Raw genomic sequence first — 17,634 nt, 5'->3', positions numbered from 1 at the left:
TAACGCCAGAATTGGCATAAAGAGCATTTTTGCTCGCCACTTGGTGCAGGGATGAATTTTTCTTGACACCTCAGGATCTGTGGACCCCACAGGATCCCCACCTACCCCACCACTCTCTCTCTTCTTCACCCATTCACCAATCACCTCAACACCTCTTCCCCAAAAACCCCTTACCTATCAAATCCCACTATTCTCTTCACCACTCACATCCATCCTTCATAAAACCCCACATACCTCACCATTCAAATTCAAACCACTTTCCCTCCCAAACCCACCCATAATAGCCGAACCATACACCCCCTCTCCACTCCTATATAAACCCATCTTCACTCCTTCATTTTCACACAACCTAAACACCACTTCTCCCCCTTGGCCGAACCACATAGCCACCTCCATTTCCTCTATTTCTTCTTCTTCTACTCTCTTCTTTCTTCTTTTGCTCGAGGATGAGCAAAACTTCTAAGTTTGGTGTGGTAAAAGCATTGCTTTTTATTTTTCCATAACCATTTATGGCATCTAAGGCCGGAGAAACCTCTAGAAAGAGGAAAGGGAAGGCAAAAGCTTCCACCTCCGAGTCATGGAAGATGGAGAGATTCATCTCAAGGGTGCATCAAGACCACTTCTATGAAGTTGTGGCCATGAAGAAGGTGATCCCCGAGGTCCCTTTCAAACTCAAAAAGAGTGAATATCCGGAGATCCGACATGAGATCCGAAGAAGAGGTTGGGAAGTTCTTACCAACCCCATTCAACAAGTCGAAATTTTAATGGTTCAAGAGTTCTATGCCAATGCATAGATCACCAAGAACCATGATCAAAGTGTGAACCTGGACCCAAAGAATTGGCTTACAATGGTTCGGGGGAAATACTTAGATTTCAGTCTGGAAAATGTAAGGTTGGCATTCAACTTGCCCATGATGCAAGGAGATGAACACCCCTACACTAGAAGGGTCAACTTTGATCAAAGGTTGGACCAAGTCCTCATAGACATTTGTGAAGAGGGTGCTCAATGGAAGAGAGATTCAAGAGGGAAGCCTGTTCAACTGAGAAGGCATGACCTCAAACCCGTGGCTAGAGGATGGTTGGAGTTTATCCAACGCTCAATCATTCCCACTAGCAACCGGTCCGAAGTTACTATAGACTGGGCTATCATGATTCATAGCATCATGATTGGAGAAGAAATAGAAGTTCATGAGGTCATATCCCAAGAACTTTATAAGGTGGCAGACAAGTCCTCTACCTTGGCAAGGTTAGCCTTCCCTCATCTCATTTGTCACCTCTGTTATTCAGTTGGAATTGACATAGAGGGAGACGTCCTCATTGATCAAGATAAGCCCATCACTAAGAAAAGGATGGAGCAAACAAGAGATCCCACTCATGGACATGAGGAGATTCCTCATTATGAAATCCCTGAGATGCCTCAAGGGATGCACTTTCCTCCACAAAACTATTGGGAGCAAATCAACACCTCCCTAGGAGAATTGAGTTCCAACATGGGACAACTAAGGGTGGAGCACCAAGAACATTCCATTCTCCTCCATGAAATTAGAGAAGATCAAAGAATCATGAGAGAGGAGCAACAAAGGCAAGGAAGAGACATTGAGGAGCTCAAGCACTCCATAAGATCTTCAAGAGGAAGAACAAGCCGCCATCACTAAGGTGGACCCGTTCTTTAACTTCCTTGTTCTTTATTTTCTTGTTTTTCGAAAATTATGCTTATGTTTATCCATGTTTGTGTCTTATGATCATTAGTGTCTTAGTGTCTATGCCTTAAAGTTATGAATGTCCTATGAATCCATCACCCTTCTTAAATGAAAAATGTTCTTAATTGAAAAAGAGAAGAATTGCATGAATTTTGAATTTTATAACAGATTAATTATTTTGATGTGGAGGAAATACTTTGGCTTCTGAATGTATGCTTGAATAGTGCATATGTCTTTTGAATTTGTTGTTCATGAATGTTGGCTCTTGAAAGAATGATGAAAAAGGAGATATGTTACTGAGGATCTGAAAAATCACAAAAATGATTCTTGAAGCAAGAAAAAGCAGTGAATTCAAAAAAAACGAAAAAAAGGGAAAAGAAAAAGAAATAATAAAGTTGTGATCCAAGGCAAAAAGAGTGTGCTAAAGAACCCTGGACACCTCTAATTGGGAACTCTAGCAAAGCTGAGTCACAATTTGAAAAGGTTCACCCAGTTATGTGTCTGTGGCATGTATGTATCCGGTGGTGATACTGGAAGACAGAGTGCTTTGGGCCACAACCAAGACTCATAAAGTAGCTATGTCCAAGAATCATCATACTTAACTAGGAGAATCAATAACACTATTTGGATTCTGATTTCCTATAGAAGCCCATCATTATGAATTTCAAAGGATAAAGTGAGATGCCAAAACTGTTCAGAGGCAAAAAGCTAAAGCCCCGCTCATCTAATTAATACTGATCTTCATAGATGTTTTTGGAATTCATTGCATATTCTCTTCTTTTTATCTTATTTGATTTTCAGTTGCTTGGGGACAAGCAACAATTTAAGTTTTGGTGTTGTGATGAGCGGATAATTTGTACGCTTTTTGGCATTATTTTTAGTATGTTTTTAGTATGTTTTAGCTAGTTTTACTATATTTTTATTAGTTTTTAGTTAAAAATTCACTTTCCTGGACTTTACTATGAGTTTGTGTGTTTTTCTATGATTTCAGGTATTTTCTGGCTGAAATTGAGGGACCTGAGCAAAAATTTGATTCAGAGGCTGAAAAGGACTGCAGATGCTGTTGGATTCTGACCTCCTTGCACTCGAAGTGGATTTTCTGGAGCTACAGAAGCCCAATTGGCACGCTTTTAATTGCGTTGGAAAGTAGACATCCTGGGCTTTCCAGCAATGTATAATAGTCCATACTTTGCCAGAGATTTGATGGCCCAAACAGGCGTTCCAAGTCAGCTCAAGAATTCTGGCGTAAAACGCCGGAACTTGCACAAGAATGGGAGTTAAACGCCCAAACTGGCACAAAAGCTGGCGTTTAACTCCAAGAAAAGTCTCTACACGAAAATGCTTCAATGCTCAGCCCAAGCACACACCAAGTGGGCCCGGAAGTGGATTTTTATGTCATTTACTCATATTTGTAAACCCTAGGCTACTAGTTCTCTATAAGTATGACCTTTTACTATTGTATTATCGTCTTTTGATCACTTGAATCTTTTTATCATGTTTTTATGATTGAACCCTCTTTGGGAGGCTGGCCATTCGGCCATGCCTAGACCTTGTTCTTATGTATTTTCAACGGTGGAGTTTCTACACACCATAGATTAAGGTGTGGAGCTCTGTTGTACCTCGAGTATTAACGCAATTACTATTGTTCTTCTATTCAATTCAGCTTATTCTTATTCTAAGATATTCATTCGTACCCAAGAACATGATGAATGTGATGATTATGTGACGCTCATCATCATTCTCACTTATGAACGCGTGCCTGACAACCACTTCCGTTCTACAAGCAAACAAGGCTTGAATGTTTATCTCTTAGATCCCTTAATCGAAATCTTCGTGGTATAAGTTAGAATTGATGGCGGCATTCAAGAGAATCCGGAAGGTCTAAACCTTGTCTGTGGTATTCTGAGTAGGATTCGAGGATTGAATGACTGTGACGAGCTTCAAACTCGCGATTGTGGGGCGTTAGTGACAGATGCAAAAGAATCACTGGATTCTATTCCGACATGATCGAGAACCGACAGCTGAATAGCCGTGCTGTGACAGAGCGCCTTGAACATTTTCACTGAGAGGATGGGAGGTAGCCATTGACAATGGTGAAACCCTACATACAGCTTGCCATGGAAAGGAGTAAGAAGGATTGGATGAAGACGGTAGGAAAGCAGAGAGACGGAAAGGACAAAGCATCTCCATACGCTTATCTGAAATTCTCACCAATGAATTGCATAAGTATCTCTATCTTTACTTCATATTTTATTATTCCTCCATAACCATTTGAATCCGCCTGACTGAGATTTACAAGATGACCATAGCTTGCTTCATACCAACAATCTCCGTGGGATCGACCCTTACTCGCGTAAGGTTTATTACTTGGACGATCCAGTGCACTTGTTGGTTAGTTGTGCGAAGTTGTGACAAAGAGTTGAGATTGCAAATGAGCATACAATGCTGATGGCGCCATTGATGATCACAATTTCGTGCACCAGCGGGGCAGCCATAGCGAGGAAGGCAGAGTTTGCTTTGGCGCGGATGCAGTCTGTTCAGAGGAAACTCGAGTCTTCTGTTCAAGCTAATAATAAATTTAAAGTGGAAGTTGAATCACTTCGGGAGCAATTGGCCAAGGCGGAGAAAAAGGTCAAAGCAACCGAGGAGAAAGTCAAAGTGGCTGAGGAGAAGGTGAAGACTTCTGATGCAGCCGTTTCTCGACTAACCGAGCGGGAGCTGACTTTGGAGGGTCAGCTCAATACTGCTTAGGGTTGGGTGGCTGCATTGGAAAAGGAACGCGATGAGGCTGCCTCGTCGGCTTAGGCTACTCAAACTGAGGCTGCTGAATTTTAGAAGAAGTATAAAGAAACCGTGAAATAGGGGAAGAGTGCTATATTGATTACTGAGGAGGCTCTCAAACCCTAAGTGAGGATTGTGGCCCCCTGACTTCGACACGTCGGCAATTGGGGTCTTCAAGACCATTCGGGATGGCCAAATTGTCGATATGTCGAGGAAGTGATTCTCGTATTGTATAAACTTTGTAAATTTTATGGTTTTCATGAACTTTGTCGTGTAGCTTTGTGATCTTAACGATTTTATATGTTGGACGTTGTAATTTTGAATTACTTTGTTTAGAAAGTAGCCGCTTGGTCGACTTATGATCATTGTTTGTTCCTTTCTTAGTCGGCAATGTGCTTTCGCTCTATTTTGTTACCGTTTTGTTGGTATTGGCTTGTCGCTTGTGTTTATTTACCGTTGTGTTGGTAACTTGACGAAGCCAAGTCGTGGCTACATTGTTGCTATAGTCGTTTAAGTGTTAATTTGGGTTGTTCCCGGGGTGATCAGTCCTGGGGTACCGCGTCGCTATCGCGCTTATCCCTCATCATAAGAAATTCGTTAACATGGGATATAAAAGGGTAAAAAGTGGATTTAATCACAAGTGAACATTACTCGGCAGTTGGTTAGGTCTATGGCAACAATAAGTATTTGACAAAAGTAAATTATTTAATCATAAAGCACCTTGGGTCTTCCTGACCCTGGCCGGTCACCTACTCGGTGCACTTGGTCTGAGAATAAAATCTTCTTAAGTTACCCGCGTTCCACGTTCTCGGGACTTCCTTGCCGTCAAGTTTTTCCAACTTGTAGGCGCCCTTGTCGACTACTTCCTTTATCCCGTACAGGCCTTCCCAGTTCGCCGCCAGCTTACCTTCCCCCTGAGTCGGTAGCCCGATGTCGTTGCGCTGCAAGACCAGGTCATTTTGTTCAAATTCTCTCCTGAGCACTTTGGCGTTGTAGCGCAAGGCCATTCTTTGCTTCAGTGCCGCTTTCGACAAATGAGCCATTTCTCTAGCCTCATCTACCAGGTCTTTTTCCACAGCTTCTTCAACTCCTCCCAAGAGTAGCCACGGGCTCAGTTTGCCGACTTCTACAGGTATCATTGCATCCACTCTGTATGTCAAACGAAATGGTGTCTCCCCTGTAGTTGATTGCTGGGTTGTGTGGTACAACCAGATGACTGAAGCAAGCTCGTCAGCCCATGTCCCCTTCTTCTTATCAAGCCGCTTTTTGAGGCCTAGCAGGATGATTATATTCACAGCCTCGACTTGGCCGTTGGTTTGAGGATGTTCCACGGATGAGAATTTTTGCTTTATACCCAAACCGGTGAGGAACTCTCTGAACTTCTTATCGGTGAACTGCGTCCTGTTATCAGAGATAACGACCTCAGGGATACCAAACCGAGTTACTACTCGCCTCCACATAAACTTCCGACAATTAGACGAGGATATGATGGCCAGTGGCTCGGCCTCTATCCACTTGGTATAATAGTCAATAGCAACTATTAAGTACTTGACTTGCCCTGAACCGACCAGGAAGGGTCCTAGAGGTCGACTCCCCAGTGCGAAAAAGGTCGGGAAGACGTCAATAGACTCAGTTTGGTTGTTGGCACCTTATGAAAATTGGCGTTTTCCTGGCACTTGATGCATTTTCTCACGAAGTCTTTAGAATCCTTCATCATCGACGGCCAGTAGTAGCCAGCTCTGATGAGATTCCTTGCTAGGTCTTTGCCCCCGATGCGGTGACCGCAGCATCCTTTATGGACCTCCTTAAGCACATAGTCCATGGTTGGGATGTAAGCACTTCAGCAAGGGTTGGCTGAGTCCCTTCTAAAACAACTGGCCTTGTATGATTGCATACTTGGCCGCCTCCTTTCTCAACGCTCTTGCCGACTTCTCGTCTTCGGGGAGCTTACCGTTTTTCAAGAAGTCGATGATCGGGTCCATCTAAGAGGGATCTACTTTTGTTAAATGGAGGATAACTGTTGGTTCTTTTATCAAGAGTTGGATGAGAGATCGGTTTCCCGCTCCTCACTTTGTGCTTGCCAGCTTTGATAAGAGGTCTGCTCGCGTGTTCTTCTCTCTCGGGACGTGCTGCACCAAGACCTCCTCGAATTGCCTGGTTAACTCTCTGACCTTCTCTAGATATTTTTGCAGTAACGAGTCTCTGGCATAATATGTTCCATTGATCTGTGAAGTCACGACCTGTGAATCACTAAATATTTTTAATCTTGTGGCTCTGACTTCCCTAGCCAGGACTAAGCCGCCCAGAAAAGCCTCGTATTTTGCTTGATTGTTTGATACCGAGAATTCAAACTTGATCGACTATTTATATACGACTCCCGTCGGGCTTTCCAAGATTATCCCGGCTCCCCCAGATGTCTGGTTGGAAGCTCCGTCCATGTGGAGCTTCCATCGTGTACTCGGTGTCTCAGCTGGGTCTCCAGTGACTTCCACCAGAAAGTCAGCCATGGCTTGAGCTTTAATCGCATTCCTAGGTTCATACCGCAGGTCGTACTGGGACAGCTCAACGGCCCAAGTCATCATTCTTCCCGCTAGGTTGGGTTTCTAGAGTACCTGGCGGATTTCCTGGTCCGTCCTCACAATCACTTGATGACTTTGGAAGTACTGTCGCAATCTATGGGAAGAGGTCAGGAGCGCGAGTGCTAGCTTCTCTAACTTGCTGTATCTTAATTCTGCTCCCTGTAGTGCTTTGCTCACAAAATAGATTGGTTGTTGGATCTTTCCTTCCTCTCACACTAAGACCGCCGCCATCACTTCATTAGTTATGGCCAAGTACAGGTATAGCGGTTCGCCGTTCTTGGGCTTCCCGAGAACAGGTGGTGTCGCAAGTGTCTCCTTGAAATGCTTGAATGCCTCTTCACACACCGGGGTCCATTCAAACGCTATCCCATTCTTCATCAAGTTGAACAATGGTAATGCTTTAGCAGCCGACTCCCCGAGGAATCGGGACAGTGTGGTGAGCCTTCCTGCCAACCTCTGAACGTCTTTGATGCACCCTGGGCTCTTCATTTGGAGTATTGATTCACACTTTTCTGGGTTGGCCTCCATCCCTCTTTGGGTTATCATAAACCCCAAGAATTTTCCTGCTTCCATGGCAAAGGCACACTTAAGCGGGTTGAGCCTCATGCTGTGTTGTCGAAGGGACGTAAATACATTTTCCAGATCGCTTATGAAGTCCTCAGGTCGGGTGGTCTTTACCAGGATATCGTCTACATATACTTCCACCGTTTTGCCTATAAGATCGCTGAATATCTTGTTCATCAACCTTTGGTAGGTGGCCCTTGTGTTTTTCAGCCCGAACGGCATTACCTTGTAGCAGTATGTTCCCCCTGGCGCTATGAACGTCATTTTTTCCTCGTCTAGCCGGTGTATCGGTATATGATTGTAGCCAGAATAAGCATCCATGAAGCTCAGATACCGATATCCCGCTGCCGCGTCGACGAGCGCATCTATGTTGGGGAGGGGGTAGAAGTCCTTGGGACGTGCTTTGTTAAGGTCGGAGTAATCCACGCACATCCTCCATTTTCCATTGTGCTTTCTAACTAGAACTACGTTCGACAGCCAAGTCGAGTAGTCGAGTTTCCGGATAAATCCTGCTTTAAGAAGGTTGGTTGTCTGCCGGGCCACCTCCTCTGCCCTTTCTTGTGACATTTTCATTCTTCTCTGAGCCACCGGCTTGGCTCTCGCCTTGATGGCCAGGTGATGCGACATGAGCTGGGGGTCTATCCCCCGCATGTCAACTGGCGTCCAGGCAAACAGGTCGCCATTAGCCCTGATCATTTCCATTAGAGGTTCTTTCAAGTTGTCATCGACCCTAGCGTCGAGGTTGGCGAGGAATACTCCCGATGCCTCTTTGGATTTCTTTCTAAAGGAGAGACTTGCATTGTCGCAGGTGACTGCCATTTCCAAGTCTCCCTTTATGGATTCCACGGATCCGTCATCAGCGATGAACTTCATTATCAGAATCTTTGTACTGATCACTGCCCCGAGATCATTGATAGTCTTTCTTCCTAGGATGACGTTGAAGGTCGTGGAGTCTCGCAGAACCACGAACTCCGCCATTTCTGACTTTCTCCCCTATCCAAGTCCTATGGATACCGGTAGGGAGATTATCCCATTGGGCTTAATAAAGTGGTCACCTAACCCTACTACACCGTGCTAGTGAGTCCTTAAATCAGCATCTCGAAGACCCAAAGTATCGAACATGTTACGGAACATGATATTTCAGTCGGCGCCGGTGTCTACGAGGATCCGCTTGATCAGGCCGGTTCCCACTCTGGCCGTGATGACCATCGTAGGGTTTTCCATGATCTCATTAAACCATTGGTCCTCTGGACCAAATGATATGGACGGAGTCCTCTTGGAGTTTGGCGCAGGGCTGGACAACGAGACCGCTAGGACTTTGGCATCCTTCTTGTGCACCGACTTTGACCTTAAAGCCGCGTCTCTTCCGATTACCACGTTTACTATGGTAAGGCCGTGCTCATGGTCCTCGGGCTCTTGATGTCGCTTCACCGCGCGGCTCTTGTCCTCTCCATCTCGGTCCCGATCTCGTCTTCTCGGCCCCCTGATGAGGTAGGAGAATTCGGATAGCTTTCCATCCCGGATCACTTGTTCCAGCGCATCCTTTAGGTCAAAACAATCCTATGTCTTGTGTACATAGCCCTTGTGATAATCACAGTAGAGGTTCTTGTTCCCTCCGATTCTGTCCTTTAGAGGTTGGGGCTTCAACAGAATGCTATTCTCAGCTATCTACTGATAAACATCTACAATGGGGACTGTGAGGGGGGTATACGTGGTAAACTTGCCCACTCGGGGAAACGGCTTGAACGTCTTGGTCAGCACTCTGTCTTTGGCGTGCTCCTTCATCCTTTCCCAGCTACCGTGCTGCCGGGGTTGGTTATAGGCAGGCTGCCGCTTGTTGGCTGCCACCACTTTACTGACTTTTTCATCGTTGATATATTCCCTAGCCACGTTCTGGATTTCCTGCGTCGTACACACCGGTTTGGTGGTAAGATGCTTCCTAAAATCCTCATTCAGAAGTCCATTCGTCAAACATAAACTGGCCACCGAGTCGGTTAGACCGTCAATTTCCAGGCACTCATCATTGAACCTATCCAAGTATTTTTTGGTTGGTTCATCGGGTCTTTGTGTCACCCCGAGTAGGTTGATCGGGTGCTTCGCCTTTGCGATGCGGGTAGTGAACTAGGCCAAGAAAGCGCGGCTGATGTTTGAAAACTTGACTACAGAACCTTGTGGGAGGTTGTTGAACCACCGAATTGCAGGTCCTGCTAGGGTGATCGGGAAAGCCCTGCATCTCACCTCGTCCCCCTCCAAGTTCATCCTGGCCTCGAAGGCCATCAAGTGCTCTTGTGGGTCTTGGGTCCCATCATACCTCATGTCTATTGGCTTATCAAAGTGCTTTGGTAGCCGAACCTCGAAGATTCAGTGATGGAAGGAGGTTGCACCCATGATCACAGGGCGTCGTGTTCTCGTCGGCCTTTCTTCATCTTCTTCCCGACGCAGTTTCGTAGCTGGTCTCCTTACAGGTCAGGTGTAGATTACCGGGTCGCGCCATCTTCTTGGCGATTCCCGGTTCTCTTCTTCGAGGCTATCCGACCCAGATCGCGGGCTTGGTGTACGCCTAGAACGACTTCTCTGGAGAGTTCTCCCTCGTCTATTGGGAGATCGTGAATAGTTTGGTTTGGGAGTTTGTTGACGACACCCTTGATCTGCCAGTTGGCGCTCCAGGTTCTGCACCCTATGCCGCAGTTCCTGCATTATCCTGGCACTGTCACTGCCTGTTCTCCCGAAGGGGCGTCTTTCTTGTGAACGTGATGATGTCTCAAGGTTGGGGGTGTGGGTTCCCGCCTATCTTCAAGGGGTAGTGCGAGCGAGGGATCAACCGAACTTTTGAGCACTTCAGGTCGAGCTGGGGGTATCACCTGCAAAGACTCTCCGACGCTCAAGTCAGTAGAGTGTTTTAGGTGATGTGAGAGCTTAGAGTATGGTGACGTACCTTGGGGAGGGGTAGGACCCTCCCCTTATATACCCTGTCAGTAAGGTGGGGCCCCACAGGGGGATGGCCTCCTTCCAGAAAGGTTCTTTCTCCATAGCTGTCATGCAGCTGGCAAGGAGGGTGTGTGGCCGGGTCGTCAGTCGGACGGGTCATGCACGGTGACCCATCCAATTGGACCGGCAAATCCTTGGGTCAAGTTGGCCGACGTGCCTTGCTGGGCTGGGCCGTAACAGTTAAAGAAATAAAAATTAAAAAATATACAAATTAAGATCATGATAAACCTATTTTATTAATTGCCTATATGATAATATCAGAATTTGTAATATGTAACTATACTATTTTAATGCTATGAAAAGTTTAAAACTAAGAAGAGCAACAAATATAACAAAATTGTCAATAAATTATAGTTTAAATAGTATAATTTTTTCATATTTACCTAAGAGATCGCGGGATTTGAGTCTTCTTATTTTTAGTAGAAAAAAAATATTTATGCAAGATTAGTATTTTTTTTCTTTACCATTAGCCCCTTTATGTTCTCATCTTGGCTTTGGCTCTTTTCTTTAATTTCTCTCTTTTTAGAAAGAAACAATAAAATAAAATAAAATACAGATAATGTAATTATAATATTCAAATGACAAAAGATTTATGAATGAATAAAATACGATTCGAAGCTATAACATAAAATCCAACATATATAACTGAAATCAGCTAAATATTTTTGTGGAATTGAACACAATAAAATATAATTAATTATTAGAATTTCTAAGGTGCCGAACTAACTATTTGTTTCTGTCACTGTTTTTCTCTCCTTCTATCACATTTACAAAATTTGATCAGTTAGATCGATTTAATTTTGAACCAAAAATTTTTATTGTTCAATTTTTCATGTAAAAATGCTTATTTAAAAATCGAATATAAACATTGAATTTATCATTTTTTTTCAATCAATTATTTTTACTTGTTATTTTTGTTAAATTTTTCTTGTGTTTTGAGGATTCGTTTTTTTTAGAATCTATTTTATTATTAACTATCTGTTTTTGAATCTATGTTATTTCGAAAGTAACGTTTTATTCAATTTTTTGATCTATTTGTTATAATTTATAAATTTTGGATATGTATTTAATAGTTCTATTTCATTTTGGATTTGTTTCTTTTAAAATTTGTTAACCTTGTTTGTATTTATATTTCTTGTTTTCTCTTTTTTATTTCTCTATAGATTGTAATTTTCTCCTGTATTATTAAGATATGAAGATTGTTATTTGATTATAATAGTTGTTGATTAATTATTTAATAGGAACTTAGAAGTAGTACTCTCTTAGTACTCCTTTGTTTTAGTTAGGCAGTTTGTTGAGGTCTGTTATCATTAGCCTTAAGGTCTGTTATCATTAGCCTTATTGAGCTGTACAAACTTAATTAGAATAGTATAGCCATATATATAGTTGTCATTAGTATTGTAATTAGTATGATTCTGTTGTAAAATAAATAAAGAAGATATAATAAAATAAAGTATAAATAAAAATGCTACTATCAGTATTTACCAATACTATTATACTACTATAAAGATAATATATTAATATTATATTAGTAGTATACGAAGAGAGAAAGTAAAGAAGTGTTTTATTGTATAAGAAAGAGAGAGAATATTTGTTGTTAATATTGCTGTGTGTAACAGTTAGAAGCTTAAACCTCTATTTATATACGTACATGAGGTAGCTCTTTCAACTTCATATTAAATGTAGTCATTCTTGAGAAACTATTTCTCATGGAAAATGGGCATCCACGTAAGGTGTGATAAAGTATCCTTATCACAACACTCCCTCTTGGATGACCATTTAGGATTATTGCCTCGTTAAAACCTTACTAAAGAAAAATACAGTGGGAAAAAACCTTAGTGAAGGAAAAAGAGTACAATATCCTTTGTGATGGAGACTGCCTCATTAAAAACCTTGTCAAGAAAAATCCAATGGAAAAAAAACCTGACCAAGAAAAAAAGAGTACAGTTTCCTCCTCTTGCCGATATTATTTTATATCTCGAAATCGGCGCATCCCAATCTGATGTACCAATCTTTCAAAAGATGATTTTGGGAGTGACTTTGTGAATAAATCTGTTAGATTATTGATGAGCGGATAATTTATACGCTTTTTGGCATTGTTTTTAGTATGTTTTTAGTATGATTTAGTTAGTTTTTAGTATATTTTTATTAGTTTTTAGTTAAAATTCACTTTTCTGGACTTTACTATGAGTTTGTGTGTTTTTCTGTGATTTCAGGTATTTTCTGGCTGAAATTGAGGGTTCTGAGCAAAAATCTGATTCAGAGACTGAAAAGGACTGCAGATGTTGTTGGATTCTGACCTTCCTGCACTCGAAGTGGATTTTCTGGAGCTAAAGAAGCCCAATTGGCGCGCTCTCAATGGCGTTGGAAAGTAGACATCCTGGGCTTTCCAGCAATATATGATAGTCCGTACTTTGCCCAAGATTTGATGGCCCAAACCGGCGTGGCAAATCAGCCTCAGAAATTCCAGCGTTTAACGCTGGAACTGGCATAAAACTTGGAGTTAAACGCCCAAACTGGCATAAAAACTGGCGTTTAACTCCAGAAAAGGTCTCTACACGAAAATGCCTCATTGCTCAACCCAAGCACACACCAAGTGGGTCCGGAAGTGGATTTTTAAGTCATTTACTCATTTCTGTATACCCTAGGCTACTAGTTTACTATTAATAGGATCTTTTGACATTGTATCAGTACCTCATGACACTTTACACGTTTCTCTTTGTATCTTCCACAGCATGAGTCTTTAAACCCCATGGGTGGGGGTGAGGAGCTCTGCTGTGTCTTGATGGATTAATGCAATTACTACTGTTTCTCATTCAATCATGCTTGCCTCCATTCTAAGATAATACTTGTTCTTAACCCGGATGAATGTGATGATCCGTGACAATCATCATCATTCTCAACTATGAACGTGTGCCTGACAACCACCTCTGTTCTACCTTAGATTAAGTAGTTATCTCTTGGATTCTTTAACCGGAATCTTCGTGGTATAAGCTAGAACTGATGGCGGCATTCAAGAGAATCCGAAAGGTCTAAACCTTGTCTGTGGTATTCTGAGTAGGATTCAATGATTGAATGACTGTGACGTGCTTCAAACTCCTAGCAGGCGGGGCGTTAGTGACAGATGCAAAAGAATCATTGGATTCTATTCCTGCCTGACCGAGAACCGACAGATGATTAGCCATGCTGTGACAGAGCATAGGAACATTTTCACTGAGAGGATGGGAGGTAGCCATTGACAACGGTGAAACCCTACATACAGCTTGCCATGGAAGGAGTCTTGCGTGTTTGAAGAAGAAGACAGTAGGAAAGCAGAGATTCAGAAGATGGAGCATCTCCAAAACCTCAACCTATTCTCCATTACTGCGAAACAAGTAATCATTTCATGTTCTTTTGTTCTTTTTCACAATCAATCCTGATAATTTCTGATATCCTGACTAAGATTTACAAGATAACCATAGCTTGCTTCAAGCCGACAATCTCCATGGGATCGACCCTTGCTCACGCAAGGTATTATTTGGACGACCCAGTGCACTTGCTGGTTAGTTGTGCGGAGTTGCAAAAGTGCGATTGCAATTTCGTGCACCAAGTTTTTGGCGCCGTTACCGGGGATTGTTCGAGTTTGGACAACTGACGGTTTATCTTGTTGCTTAGATTAGGACTATTTTTGTTGGTTTAGAGTCTTTTAGTGAGTCTAGTTCATATTTTAAGTTTGGTGTCAATTGCATGCTTTTGTTTTTCTTTTAATTTTCGAATTTGCATGTTCTTAGTCCCTTTTTGATTCATAAAAATTCTAAGTTTGGTGTCCTCTTTGTGTTTTTTCCTTAAAAATTTTCGAAAATTAGTGTTTGATTTTCCAAAAATTTTAAGTTTGGTGTCTTTTTGTTGTTTTTCTCTTTCCTCTTTTCAAAAATCAAATCTTTTTCATAAAAACTTTTCAATCAGATCTTTTTAATTGCTGTTTTCAAAATCTTTTTGATTAACTAATTGATTCAGTTCTCAGTTTGCTTTGATCTTATTTCCTTTTGATTTTCGAATTTTTATTTTAAATTTCTTTTATTTTAATTTATTTTTTTCGTTAATTCAAAAAAAATAAATATTTTATCCATCATGGACCTAAGTGGAATTGATCAGTCCAAAAGGACTCTGGGGTCATATGCTAACCCCATTACAGCTGCATATGGGAGTAGCATATGTACACCTCCCATCAAAGCAAGCAGCTTTGAGCTAAATCCTCAACTCATTATCATAGTGCAGCAAAATTGCCAGTATTCCGGTCTTCCACAGGAAGAACCTACTGAGTTTCTGGCACAGTTTTTACAAATTGCTGACACAGTACATGATAAAGAGGTGGATCAGGATGTCTACAGACTATTACTGTTTCCATTTGCTGTAAAAGATCAGGCTAAAAGGTGGTTGAATAACCAGCCTACAGCAAGCATAAAGACATGGAAACAGTTGTCAGACAAATTCCTGAGTCATTTTTACCCTCCAAAGAGGATGACACAGCTAAGGCTAGACATCCAGGGCTTTAAACAAGAGGATAATGAATCCCTCTATAATGCCTGGGAGAGGTATAGAGGTATGCTAAGGAAATGTCCCTCTGAAATGTTTTCAGAGTGGGTACAGTTAGACATTTTCTACTATGGGCTTACAGAAAGAGCTCAGATGTCTTTAGACCACTCAGCTGGTGGATCTATACACATGAGGAAGACAATTGAAGAAGCTCAAGAGCTTATAAACACTGTTGCTAGAAATCAATATTTGTACTCTAGCAATGAGCTCTCTCCAAAAGAGGAAGTCATGACAGTAGTCACTGACCCTAATCCTCAAGAACAGATGATTGAGCTTAATCAACAATTGCTCCGGATGACAGAATAGTTAGCAGAATTTAAGGAGATGCTCTATGAAACTAAAGTTGCTAACAAGAACATAGAACTGCAGTTGAATCAAGCAAAACAGCAAATATCTAAACAGATAACAGAGGAATGTCAAGCAGTTCAACTGAGGAGTGGGAAGACACTGAATAGCACTGCTCAAAGTAGCAAAAAAGCCAAACAATGAACGATTGACAGGGGATAACCAAACCACTGTTCAAATTCCCTCTGAGGACAGTAAGAGCCCAGAGAGGAATGTTATTGGCGTTCAAACGCCAGAGAGGGAAGGAAAGCTGGCGTTAAACGCCCATTCCTTGCCCAGTTCTGGCGTTCAAACGCCAGAAAAGGGGGAAAAGTTGGCGTTAAACGCCCATTTTCCACCCAATCCTGGCATTCAGATGCCAAGGGAAGATCAGACACCTGAGAGTGCTGACAGTAATCCCTCTAACAAGGCTTCTTCAACCACTTCTGTAAGGAATAAACCTGCAGCATCTAAGGTTGAAGAATATAAAGCCAAGATGCCTTATCCTCAAAAACTCCGCCAAGCGGAACAGGATAAGCAATTTGCCCGCTTTGCAGACTATCTAAGGACTCTTGAAATAAAGATTCCGTTTGCAGAGGCACTTGAGCAAATACCTTCTTATGCTAAGTTCATGAAAGAAATCTTAAGTCATAAGAAGGATTGGAGAGAAACTGAAAAAGTGTTTCTCACTGAAGAATGCAGTGCAGTCATTCTGAAAAGCTTACCAGAAAAGCTTCAAGATCCAGGAAGCTTTATAATACCATGCACATTAGAAGGTGCTTGCACCAAGACAGCCCTGTGTGATCTTGGAGCAAGCATCAATCTAATACCTGCATCCACTATCAGAAAGCTTGGGTTGACTGGAGAAGTTAAACCAACCCGGATATGCCTCCAACTTGCTGATGGTTCCATTAAACACCCATCAGGCATAATTAAGGACATGATTGTCAAGGTTGGGCCATTTGCCTTTCCAACTGACTTTGTGGTGCTGGAAATGGAGGAGCACAAGAGTGCAACTCTCATTCTAGGAAGACCTTTCCTAGCAACTGGACGAACTCTCATTGATGTACAAAAAGGGGAAGTAACCCTGAGAGTCAATGAGGATGAGTTCAAGTTGAATGCTGTAAAAGCTATGCAGCATCCAGACACACCAAATGACTGCATGGGCGCTGACATTATTGACTCTCTGATAGAAGAGATTAATATGACTGAAAGCATAGAATCAGAGCTTGAGGACATCTTCAAAGATGCTCAACCTGATCAAGAAGAATCAGTGGAAACAAAGGAATTTTCGAAAATTCCTTAGGAGGAGGATAAGCCTCCCAAACCTGAACTCAAACCACTACCACCATCCCTGAAGTATGCATTTCTGGGAGAGGGTGACACTTTTCCAGTGATTATAAGCTCTGCTTTAAATGCACAGGAAGAGGAAGCACTGATTCAAGTGCTAAGGACACACAAGACAGCTCTTGGATGGTCCATAAGTGATCTCAAGGGCATTAGCCCAGCTAGATGCATGCACAAGATCCTGTTGGAGGATAACGCCAAGCCAGTGGTCCAACCACAGAGGAGGCTAAATCCAGCCATGAAGGAGGTGGTGCAGAAAGAGGTCACTAAATTACTAGAGGCTGGGATTATTTATCCTATTTCTGATAGCCCCTGGGTGAGCCCTGTCCAAGTTGTCCCCAAAAAGGGAGGCATGACAGTGGTTCATAATGAAAAAAATGAACTGGTTCCTATAAGAACAGTCACATGGTGGCGCATGTGTATTGACTACAGAAGGCTCAATACAGCCACCAGAAAGGATCATTTTCCTTTACCATTCATAGACCAAATGCTAGAAAGACTAGCTGGTCATGATTACTACTGCTTTTTGGATGGCTATTCAGGTTATAACCAAATTGCAGTAGATCCTCAGGACCAAGAGAAAACAGCATTTATCTGCCCTTCTGGCGTGTTTGCCTACAGAAGGATGCCTTTTGGTCTGTGTAATGCTCCTGCAACCTTTCAGAGATGCATGTTATCCATCTTCTCTGATATGGTGGAGAAATTCCTGGAAGTCTTCATGGATGACTTTTCAGTATATGGAGATTCATTTAGCTCCTGTCTTAATCACCTAGCAC

This window comes from Arachis hypogaea, chromosome 10, assembly GCF_003086295.3.
Source record: "Arachis hypogaea cultivar Tifrunner chromosome 10, arahy.Tifrunner.gnm2.J5K5, whole genome shotgun sequence".
NCBI lineage: Eukaryota > Viridiplantae > Streptophyta > Magnoliopsida > Fabales > Fabaceae > Arachis > Arachis hypogaea.
Note: the sequence above shows the minus strand (reverse complement) of the source record.